The following is a 12,770-nucleotide window of genomic DNA, read 5'->3' as shown; positions in this document are numbered from 1 at the left end:
CAACAACTCTTAGTGTTATTCAACATGATGAAGACAGTTCATATTGCTTTATGACAAAAGGGAGAGGATGTTGCAGCGCATACATAGAGACAGCGATGGAATGCTGCGCAACCTCGTTATTTCTGTAAAATAAGAGATTTTATGTTGATTTTTTTGGCTCATCAATTCATGATGCATATAATAGAGGAGAAAATGTGTCAGAATGATGGCACACGTTTTTATAGACTGAACAAAGTGAATTTTCTTAATCAGCAGAGCATGCTAAGCTACAAAAGCATATTTCAAATGCTATTTGTTGCACGCAGCCTTGGCACCAGAGCACTTAATGCTCCCTCTACAACAGAAGAAAGACACCCTCCGCGGCACTTGATCGAAACAGACTGTGCGCAGGTGCAAACCTCTTTATTAACTTTTAGGCAAGATTCTCTTTGTAGTCCATGGAGACCAACCGTGGCATGTACTCAAGTTGACCATGCCTACTGAGACCGAAATAAAATCACAAAATGCATCTTTTGTGACTTCTTTGTGCATCTACTCCAAGACAGACCTACCTAGATCTTCGAGGGGGGCATCTTATTTCCTACTAAAACCAGCAATTTTCCCTAAGAAGAGAACATACAATAGAGCATACTCAGGTGCTGCGCCAAGAATTTGAAATGTGCTTGCACCGAATTGCAGAAAATCACCTCCGTCTCGCGATTAAAAAAAAAAGGCTAAGACTGTTCGCATGAGTAAATTCCTCCCTTAACTAACTATGGTCCTCTCACGGCTCCCTTAAGACCTTTAGTCATTCCTGAAGCAACTATTTTCAGATGTACTAATAGGTGAAGATAAACAGGATGATTGTACTGATAATATCAGAGTAATGGCTCCAGGAATAGCTTTCATCGAGTCTCACCTATGGACCTCAGTCAGACCTGTTTGGATGCCCAAGTCCATACGCATGATTCAGGGACGATGGCTAATGAAGGTATCTCTATTCTAGCCACATGGATTTAATTCTAGTCTTGTAACTGTGTATCAAGTTCTGACTCCATGTTTTTATTTAGGAATGATATTACATTTTATATGCAAGTATGGCATGACTTGTACCAAACCGAGTGGTCGCCTAGTAAGACTTAATTGGCCACATGCATCATTGTTGCCGTTTGCGATTTCTTAATTGCGAAAATTAAGGAATCGCAATTAAGAAATCGCAAACGGTTATGCACCAAGAAATCACATTTTTTTTTGCGATTTCTTAAAATTCCTTAATTGCGATTCACAATTTGCAAATCGCAATTGAGGAATCCCTTCCCATTGATTCCTATGGGCCTAGAGGCCCATAGGAATAAATGGGAAGTCATTCTCAATTTGCGATTAACAATTTGCGAATCGCAAAATGAAAATGCAATATCAAGGGTGCAGGGAGGGTCCAAAGGACCCCCCCCCCCCCCTGCACCCCTGAAATATAACTTTAACCTCATGCGCGCTAGCGGAATTCCGCTCGCACGCTGAGATTTTCTAAAACGCATGTTACGTGACGAGCTGGGCTCGTCATCAGCGTGCGAGGAGGCTACGCCATGACGAGCCCAGCTCGTCATCAGCGTGGAAGGGGTTAAGTGCATTTTTCACACACACATGCCCCAAGGGCATGTGTGTGTGTAAAAAGAAACTTTCAAAAATGCACTTTTGTGCATTTTTGAAAGTTTTCGCAAATTACCATGAAGGTCAAACTCATGGTAATTTACCTCTCCCTATTTGCGAATTCGCAAATTTAAAATGTTCTTGCATTTCATTAAAGAAATCGCAAATTGCGATTTCTGAAATGCAATCGCAATTTTAGAAATCGCAACATGATTGCGATCTCTAAAATTGCGAAAAACACGATGCATCCCAATTTTGTCAATTGCATTCGCAAATGGCCGAAATTTGCAATTCGCACTGTTTGCGAATGCAAATGACAATGATGCATGTGCCCGAATATGTATATTATTTGTTAATTTGTAAACCATGAACAAAACTGATTGCTGTTGAGTTGTAAAGCGCTCTGACACCCAGGACTGGGTCATGTTCGCGCTATAGAAAACACTAAATAAATAAAAAATAAATAAATGAACTTAAAGCAAGCCAGTTTTCAAGATTCTGCTAGACAACTCTTCAAACACAAGCATCAGGCTTGCATGCTCTTTAGAATGGCCTTATCACCAAACCCCGAACCACTCTTTATCACTTTTAGAGCCCAGTCAAGGCAGAAATATTTTGCCCGATCACAGATATTACATGGTGGATGAAATACTTTCCACAGGTGGCTAGAGTAGACAAAGAAGCCCGTGCTATGTACCCACTGTCCCAAAAATAGCAGGCATTTTGTTTTATTCTTGAGGCAGGGGGACAAACACTACAGCAATGTGCAAAAATCGATTGCCAAATGACTATCAATGTTCATTCTTTATTTCTGGCACCGAGTTAGCTAGCCCCCATCAAAATGTTCTTGCTGCACTGAGCTGGTGACTCGGGACAAGTCACTGTGTAAAGTGTGCTGCATAGGAGTAGACATGAGTTATCCTTACTAGTATCAGTTTTTCTGTACGTTTTTCCCCAAAGCACACTGTTTTCTGCTATTCTCTCTTTTGCACCCGAGAGATCTGGGAATGGAATTACAAGCATTTGCAACAGAGCAAGGCCTTTGAACACCCAAAGATGAATCATTAATGTCGGAAGTTTATTTAAAATTCCACAATGGCATGTAATATTTATCCGTCCCATGTAAAATTCATGCCTGTAACTTGATTTTGTCTATTGGTGCTCGGCATAACATTCAATGGCATAATTAGATGCAAGAAATTCCTTCATTCTCGAGCTTACATCCCCATACAGTCGGCACACACGCGCTTTATTAGACTCTTAAGACTGCATTATTAATAGGTGACAATGCCAGCCCTCTCGGGTTTCCCAGTGTTCACCACTCGCCCTTTAACACCAAGAGACTTGTTTTATATAATTCCACACTTGGAACTTGCTTCAATCAAACACTCATTCGTTTCACTCACTCATTTGTTTCTTAAAATTTGCATATTTCACTCAATGTATATTCAGTTGCAACGTCTCCACTTTAACATAACATGCAATGCATAGGCAAAGTGGAAGGCTGCCTCGCCAGGGCAGATTACATGACTAGGACAGATGCAATTCTGTACTGTAATTTCTGGTTTGCACAGATTAAGAAAGCGAGTTCCCCAGTAGTGGAAGGGTGGGCATTGCAGTGACCATGCTTCTGCAAAACATTCCAGCTTCTTCCGCCATCTGCAATTTGGCACTTTGCCTGGCAGCAGATGCCAAGGCTCAGTTTCCATATAGGGCTTACCTGCTTGGAGACATAGGCAGGTTTCGCAGGGTTGCTTATGGTCTGCAACACTTTTGCACCAGGCTTTGAACCCCCTAGAGAAGTTTGTTCACCCACTCTTTTGTTGTTGTTTATTTGTTGTTTTTTACTTTAAAATGGCTTTTTAAAATGTTGTCGCTGGTATGCTGATTTTTGCGGAGAGAGCTTTTATTTTTAGTAGTTTGAACTACCATTTCTACTCTTGATTGCCACTTTCAAGACACCATTTTTGGAGGATACACTTTAGTGGTCCGGGAGTTACGGGGAATGCAGGGCAGAGACACATATTTAAGGAGAGCCGTGGGGTGGCTATGCAGCTTCTAGCAAAAGTACTGTTATTGTTATTGTTAATTGACATTTGTATAGCGCTGAATCACCAATGTAGTGTAGTTCCTAGTTTCCCACTAGGCCCTGCGCATTGGAATAACATAAACAGTAGTATCGACGTGGAACTGCGGATATTCCAGGCCTCCACTGACTATGCTAAACTTAATTGGGTTGTGTTACCAACTAGCTCAGAGGTCACTGGAAACTTTCTTCTCTGCATAGGAAGTGATCAGCTTCCTTGGCACAGACAAGAAGGGATTCAGTTTTCCAACAACCGTGCAACATGACAACTTTGCTCCTCAGATCAAGAGTCAATCTCTAGGGTCGTGTGAAACAATAGACATGTATTTCACTCAGTCAGTCTAGTGCAGTTTACTTTCACGAGATGTAGAGAACAGAGAGACGGGCGTTTGTCAATAAAGGGTTAACATTTATTGAACAGTCTTTCTTCTCGTACAAGAGAAATGTATTGCCACAATTGCAAGACTTGTTATGATAAAAAGTACGTACAGTAAGATAAGGATTGCGAAATAGAACTGTAAAAGCATTGATATGGTTTCTTAGCCATACAATGGTTTAAAAGTAATAAAACATATATACAGTCATATATACATTAGGCTAACATACTCAACTGGTGCTTCTAACTAAGCCTACCCCAGTGTGCCTGACCTAAGCCTAACACGTGGAAGGGGAGTAAGGAAGTAGCTTTAAGTTAAGTTGGTTTTGCCAAGGTTTGTTTCAAGAATTCTCGTCTAAGGGTTTAGTCAACACCATACCTCTGAATAGAATGATGGAGGATTGGTATCTCCTTCAGGGGTCACTCTCGATATCCCAGTCACCCGCAAGGGTAGACCGGAAACGCCGGAGCTGGATTTCTCTGCACGAGAAAGGCAGCGGCTCTCTTCAGCGCGTCGAGGAAGGAGGGGGGACAGCGTCCGCGGGCAGCTGGAATCTGCTGGATGTCTTCGCAGAGGGACGGCTGTTCAGCTCCTAAGCGTACTGCACCATCGTTCGCGCTTTGGCAGCGATAATGGTATCAGCAGCTTCACCACCAAGGGGACAGCAGGCTGCAGCGACAGAGTGCTAGCTTCACCAACACGGGGTCTTGCAGACAGCTAGTATCAGCAACAGTAGCCCATTGCTTAAGGCAACATTGGTAATATTTATACCTGACAAGTGCCGGGTTTGACGCAAGATTGCTGGACATAAGACGTCAATTAAAGATGTCACTAGGAAGTGATAGTTATCAGTTGCTCATTAGAGTTCCATTACTAATCAAAACAAAGCAAGCGGGGATTTCCAGGTTTGCTGAGTTTTTATCTTGTTGAAGAACTCGGAGTGTTAATCTAGGAATATCAGATAGTGACTTCTGCTCTGTCATTGCACTAATTGGTCGCAAAGGAAGTGGCAGAGGGTTATGCTGGAATGTGGCTCTGTTCGTGTGAGGCCAGAGATGACTTTTCTGAAAATCGCACTTGAACGGTTATGCCAATATAGGGAATAAATGGATTTATAGCCGAATAGGGGCATAAGGTCACAGTATCGATCAGGAACCTAGATAAACACATAACACCCACTCCACGTATTCATGTCCATCAAATTACTAAAACTAAAGCAATTAGATGCATGTGCAACTTTGCCCACCCCAAAATACATAAATGCATTCGAAATAGGCGTATTTGTCATACGTGAAATTTAGGTACTGTACGTTTTTTTGAAGCATAGTAATCATTCAAAAAATTATTGCATATGAAATCAATGAACGATTATGCAAAAAGAATTACACATGAAGTATCTCTGACAGAAGAAGGGCGAGATAAATCATCACATATAAATGCATTGCAATAACATGTGCTAGAGGCTGATGTAATGTTGTTATGTCTCTAGATGTGTTTAAAAATAGAAGTTTTGAACCTTCTGTTCTCTAAGAATAGTTTTTACGTTAAGCAAAGAATTGTTCGTGCCAAAAAAAAAGTCAATATTAAAAATATCCAATTCAAAAAGAATTAATGCTTGAACGGGTAAATAGAGTTCCAACACTTTCTGCAGTTTTTGTTGATCAAAACTGAAGGCCGAATTCAGAGTTCATGAGAACGCTGTGAGTCGGAAAGCTTCTCAAAAGTTATTGTTTCTGTACTGGTGAGAACATCGTATCAGACAGGCTCTCAAAGAATTGGTCTACAAATTCAGGTGACAGTTCACCCAAATTAGATAGCGCTGTAACTTGGCAGGTGTGAGAATGATTGCTGTCATCGTAGTCAGGAGCAGCAATGCTCATAGAAGGTCGTACCTGGGTGATGTTGCTTTTGTCACTCGCTCCACTGTTACCACCTAGTCGTAGTACAGGAGTCTCAACGAATGCTGTCATCAGGATTGGTAGCCGCTGGGGACAACACAATGCGTGAGCCGTTATTGGACTGAGCAAAGTATCGACGTCCATTGGTACTGCTTATGGAAGTGAAAGACAGATGTCCAACACGCATTCATCTCCGCATAGCATACATCTTAGTACCGGTAAGATACAGTTCTGCCATATAGGTCTGAATGAAAGGAACCAGGTCATGTTTAGATCTCTCAGCCTGGCCAATCCAAGGACGTTAGTTATCCTGTCCCGGTAGCGCATTGCTAGGATTGTCTCTTCCATTCCCATGGGAGCTATGTCTGAGCCGAGGCTTGCCATAACGAAGCAGTAGGGTCAAAAATAAAATCCCTGCGACGAGTCCCAAAAATAATGGTATGCCGCCAAAAACAGAGTGTACAAAATTAGGAACGATTCCCAAAATTGCCTGGAAGGGTGTTAGAAGTCCCGTAAAGACTGTCTTAAATATGCCTGGGATGCTTGTGGCACTAGACATGTTAAGGAGTTGGCTCAACATTTCTACGAAATGCACGGGGCAATTTGTTGATAAAAGGTCATGAACTTCAGTAGTTTTCCAACAACCGTGCAACATGACAACTTTGCTCCTCAGATCAAGAGTCAATCTCTAGGGTCGTGTGAAACAATAGACATGTATTTCACTGAGTCAGTCTAGTGCAGTTTACTTTCACGAGATGTAGAGAATAGAGAGACGGGCGTTTGTCAATATAGGGTTAACATTTATCGAACAGTCTTTCTTCTCGTACAAGAGAAATGTATTGCCACAATTGCAAGACTTGTTATGATAAAAAGTACGTACAGTAAGATAAGGATTGCGAAATAGAACTGTAAAAGCATTGATATGGTTTCTTAGCCATACAATGGTTTAAAAGTAATAAAACATATATACAGTCATATATACATTAGGCTAACATACTCAACTGGTGCTTCTAACTAAGCCTACCCCAGTGTGCCTGACCTAAGCCTAACACGTGGAAGGGGAGTAAGGAAGTAGCTTTAAGTTAAGTTGGTTTTGCCAAGGTTTGTTTCAAGAATTCTCGTCTAAGGGTTTAGTCGACACCATACCTCTGAATAGAATGATGGAGGATTGGTATCTCCTTCAGGGGTCACTCTCGATATCCCAGTCACCCACAAGGGTAGACCGGAAACGCCGGAGCTGGATTTCTCTGCACGAGTAAGGCAGCGGCTCTCTTCAGCGCGTCGAGGAAGGAGGGGGGACAGCGTCCGCGGGCAGCTGGAATCTGCTGGATGTCTTCGCAGAGGGACGGCTGTTCAGCTCCTAAGCGTACTGCACCATCGTTCGCGCTTTGGCAGCGATAATGGTATCAGCAGCTTCACCACCAAGGGGACAGCAGGCTGCAGCGACAGAGTGCTAGCTTCACCAACACGGGGTCTTGCAGACAGCTAGTATCAGCAACAGTAGCCCATTGCTTAAGGCAACGTTGGTAATATTTATACCTGACAAGTGCCGGGTTTGACGCAAGTTTGCTGGACATAAGACGTCAATTAAAGATGTCACTAGGAAGTGATAGTTATCAGTTGCTCATTAGAGTTCCATTACTAATCAAAACAAAGCAAGCGGGGATTTCCAGGTTTGCTGAGTTTTTATCTTGTTGAAGAACTCGGAGTGTTAATCTAGGAATATCAGATAGTGACTTCTGCTCTGTCATTGCACTAATTGGTCGCAAAGGAAGTGGCAGAGAGTTATGCTGGAATGTGGCTCTGTTCGTGTGAGGCCAGAGATGACTTTTCTGAAAATCGCACTTGAACGGTTATGCCAATATAGGGAATAAATGGATTTATAGCCGAATAGGGGCATAAGGTCACAGTATCGATCAGGAACCTAGATAAACACATAACACCAACAGGTCTCTCAGTGCTAGGTAGGGAGAAAGGTGGGCAGCTAGACGACACAGGGTTGATGCGTGAGTTTAAGCAGTGCTAAGTGATTCTCTGAACAGGATAGTTTTGAGCTGTTTCCTGAAACGAAGCAGGGAAGGTGATGTTCCGGAAGCTTGTTCCAGAGCTGGGGGGCCAAGACAGAGAAGGCTCTGCCTCCTTTTGATGTAAGCTTATACCGGGGGCAGGATAGACGACCAGCCTTGGAAGAACGTAGTGTGCGGCCAGGCACATAAGCCTTCAGGCGTTCTTTAATATAAGTTGGGGCAAGGCCATAGATTGATTTATGGATGATGCAGAGGCCCTTGAATTTCGCTCTCTGCCTAATGGAGAGCCAATGTAGTTTGTGTAGCAACGCAGTGGCATGGGATCTTCTAGGAAGCCTGAAGACCAGTCTTGCTGCATCATTTAGGACCACCTGAAGTCTGTTGGCTAGTTTCTGGGGGAGGCCCATGTATAAGGCATTGCCGTAATCTATCCTTGAAACGGTGGTGGCCGAAACTATCATTTGTAGTGAGGTGGTGGTCAAAAGAGGGACGAGTTTCCGCATCTGTCTGATCAGACCAGTGCATGTACCGACCACCGAGGTGACTTGATTGGCCATTGAGAGCTCTGAGACGATTTTCAGACCAAGGCTCTTCACGACCGGTACGGGGGTAGGGGTGGGGCCTAGCTCCTGGGGTCAGAAGTGATCATTTCAGGGGGAGTTAATAGAAGGGATGACCAAGATCTCTGTCTTGTCTGGATTGATTTTCAGCGAGTTTGCTGACATCCAACTCACTGTAAATCTGAGCACATTTTGGGCATGTGCTTGGGCGAGGGGGGTGTTGTGTATGCCGAGGAGGAGTTGAGTGTCATCAGCGTAGTTGAATATTTTACAGTCCATGTTGGCTAAAGCTGCTATCAGTGGTTGCGGATAAATATTAAAGAGTAGTGGAGACAGAGCGGAGCCTTGAGGGACCCCGCAACTAAGCAGCCCTTTATCTGATATCTGCTCGCCCTACTGAATTCTTTGGGACCGGCCAGAGAGAAAGGATTTGAGCCATTGGTGCGCTTGACCATTGATGCCCAAGGTTGAGAGTCTGGTCAGTAGCATCTCATGACTGACAGTATCAAACGCCGCTGATAAGTCCAATAGGATCAGGGCACTGGGCTTTTTACTGTCAGCCATGGATCTAAGCTCGTCAAGCACAGTCAGCATGACTAGCTCAGTGCTGTGGTGTGCTCTGAAGCCTGCTTGGCGAGCGTGGAGGAGTTGGTTGTCCTCCAGGAAAGAAGAGAGTGATTTGAGGACATGTTGCTACAGGACTTTTGCGAGGAATTGTAGCTGGGATATGGGCCTATAGTTTTTAAGATTGGCCACATCCGCCCCAGATTTCTTTAAAAGGGGTATGACTCTAGCTTCTGTTTGACTATTTCTTTACACTCAATAACTTTTGGAGTAATTTAGTTATGGGGTCATTTGAACTGTTTGGTGTGTTTTTCTTTCCTTAAAAATGCCTTTTTAAATTGCTCACTGGTGTCCTTATTTTTGGGAGAGAGCTTTTATCTTTATTAGTTTGAACCACCATTTCGGCTCCTGATTGCCACTTTCATTACGCCATTTTGGGAGGAGGTGCTTTAGTGATCCGGAAATTACAGGGAATGCAGGGCAGGGAGACACATTTAAGGAGACCAGGAGCGTGGACGTGCAGCTTCTAGGAAAAGTAATTTATGACTATTTCTTTGCACTCAATCACTTTTGGGGACATTTGGTTGTAGGGTCATTTTAAATGTTTGTGTGTTTTTTACTTAAAATTGCCTTTTGAAATTGCTCTTTAATCCGCTGATATTTAGCTGAGAAGTTTTATCTTCATTAGTTTGAACCGCAATGTCTACTCTTGATTGCCACTTGCAAGATGTCATTTGGAAGGAGGCATTCTACTCGTCTGGGAGTGGTGGGAAATTGAAAGCTTGGAGACACATTTTGGAGACAGGCAAAGGTTAAACCTGGGCTTACCTGAAGATTTTTTCAAATTTTAGACCTGTTTTACTCTTTCCTGTCCTCTCTATAATATTGGGACGCTCATTAATTCACAGCTGTTAGAGTATTTGGACCAGTTTAGGCTTCTTAATAACTTCCAACATGCTTTAGAGTACATCATTGTATAGAGGCAGCTCTTCTTGAAGACCATCAGAATTGCCCTAGATAAAGGTCAGAACACTGCCCTGATACTTTTGGACCTGTCGGTGGCATTCGACACAGTGTCATACGCCCTGTTGCTACAGTGCCTTGCTGACACTGAAATTTGTGGCACTGCCCTACAGTGAGTTCGGGCATTCCTTGCCAACGGAAAACAAGTAGTAACTGCTTCCTCTTTTAGTTCAGGAGACAATCTGCTCAAGTACGGGATCCCTCAAGGGTCATCTTTGAGCATGGCTTTATTTAATATATGCATTACCCTGTTAGCCTCCCTCATAGAACCTTCTGCGATCACCGTCATCTCTTATGCTGATGATATGCAATTGATTCTATCTCTGGGTAAAAATGCTGTGGGTACAGAGCAAAATTCCAAAGTATTTTTATCCCAAGTCATAGATTGGATGGAATTCAACAATTCGAAATCTAACACCAATAGACTGGAGATTTTACTCATTAGAAAAGACAATATGCTCAAGGTCTTGGATTGGTGGCCTGAGGGACTTTCTGAACCTCCTCCACCGGACTTGGCAGCGAGGATCTTGGGTGTGAGATTTGACAAAGACTTGTCAATTTGCCCACAAGTTTCTTTTTTTTTTTTTAAATATATTTTTAATTTTTTAATTTACGCACATTTTAAACATTGTACATTATTCATCATTAATTACATTTTCATTAATTCATGTCAATCACAGATATACAGATATTCAGTATCCCATACATGTCACTATCTTATTTATCATTATATACAAAGACTACCTTACCCCCACCAACTTCAACTCCATTTTCAAACTAATCTCCCCTTCCATCACCTTATAGGATCCCATATTCTCAAGCCCATCATTTTCCCTCTTCTTCCTTTTCGGCATATATATTCTTCTCCATGTTATATGATGCTAATAAATTAGCGAGCCAGCTTTGCATTGTCGGGGGATTCTTATCCAGCCAGGCCCTAGCTATTACTAGTCCATATACCACCATTGCCACAAATATAAATTCCCGCTGTATATCATCATTATCCCTGCCAACCCCTAATAATATCCAAGACAGGGTAAGCTTAATTCGGATCCCTAATGCTCTACCCAGAAACCCCTCAATGTCTCTGAGCAACGTATGGAGTTGCGGATAGGTGACAAATATGTGTATATTATCAGCTTCAGCGGCATTACATCTCGAACAGGTAGTTCCCGTGGTACCTCCTCGTTGTGCTATCCTGGCTGGAGTAAAATAAAGTGAATATATGGTTTTGTAGTGCTGAGATTGCAGCGGGATGCACACAATATCGTTCAACCTAAATCTAATGATTCCTGAAACCAGCTTATTTCCCCACCTGTTTTCTCCGCCCACCTGCTATCTTTTTCTAAATCATCAGTTTTCTCTTTTACCAGGCTTGCATAAAAAGAACGAATCGATCGATCCCGTGCTATTCTTATTTTTTCCAAAATTTCATTCTTGTTAAATCCTGCTGGTCCTCCTTGTTTATTGACTAGAAAAATCCTGATCTGAAGATACTTAAAAAAATCTCTATAGCTCAGATCATATTTATTTCTAAGATCCATAAATTGCACTATCCCTTCCGATTTCAAAATATCTCCAATTTGTACAATACCTCTTTCTGCCCAGCCCAACATGATTTTATCTCCAAATATTTCCAGAGGGAATGACCTATTTTTATACAGTCTAACATACCGATTATATCTCCCCAGTTTGGACTTTTTCAAAAAAACATTCCATACTTTAACAGCAGCCAGAATTGTCTTGAACCTCGTTCTTTTGAAATATCAATAGTCAATGCAATTTAAAAAACAGTTTCCGACATCCAACCCTACTACCGCTGTATATATTTTTGTGGAGAAGCTATTAACTCTAGGATCCCAATCATTTCCACCTATCAATCCCTGCATATATTGCAGGGTGGCTGCCATATAATATAGTCTGAAATCCGGGGCACCCCACCCGCCCCTCTCTCTAGGTAGGGTCATAAACCTATAAGCCCTGCGTGTCTTACCCTGTGCCCAGATGAACCTGTTGCAAATGGCCTCCAGAGTGTTAAACCAACTGGCCTAAAAAAATAAAGGGATTGATCTAAAAAATATAAAGAAACTTGGGAAGGATTATCATCTTAATTACATTGGTACACCCCACTAGTGATAAATGCAGATTATTCATCCTCTCCAAATCCGCTTTTACTTGCGTCATTAAGGGGGTCATATTATTTCCCACCACCCGATCCAAATTTGCTGATATTGCCACCCCAAGTATATTGCTGAGTCAACAACCCTATCATCATTACAGTCCAAGTAGCTGTTCTCAATAATATGTGTTTTACTTCTGTTCAAGCTGTATCCGGAAACCTGTCCAAAACACTGAGCCTCCACTTCCGTCGCTCTGATTGCCTCTATAGGATTGGGTGTCAAAATAGCTACATCATCCGCGTACGCCAGTGTTTTTACCCTACAACCATTTATGCTCAATGCCGGTATGTCTGGATTTCTTTCTAATTTACGCAGATAAGGGTCTAGATATAGCGCAAATAGTAGGGGAGATGATGGACAACCCTGCCTGGTCCCTCTGCAAATTCTAACAGCTGCCGAATGTCCCCTATTAACTCTAATCTTAGCCAT

Source organism: Lissotriton vulgaris, chromosome 4_1 (genome assembly GCF_964263255.1).
Source record: "Lissotriton vulgaris chromosome 4_1, aLisVul1.2, whole genome shotgun sequence".
Classification (NCBI taxonomy): domain Eukaryota; kingdom Metazoa; phylum Chordata; class Amphibia; order Caudata; family Salamandridae; genus Lissotriton; species Lissotriton vulgaris.
Note: the sequence above shows the minus strand (reverse complement) of the source record.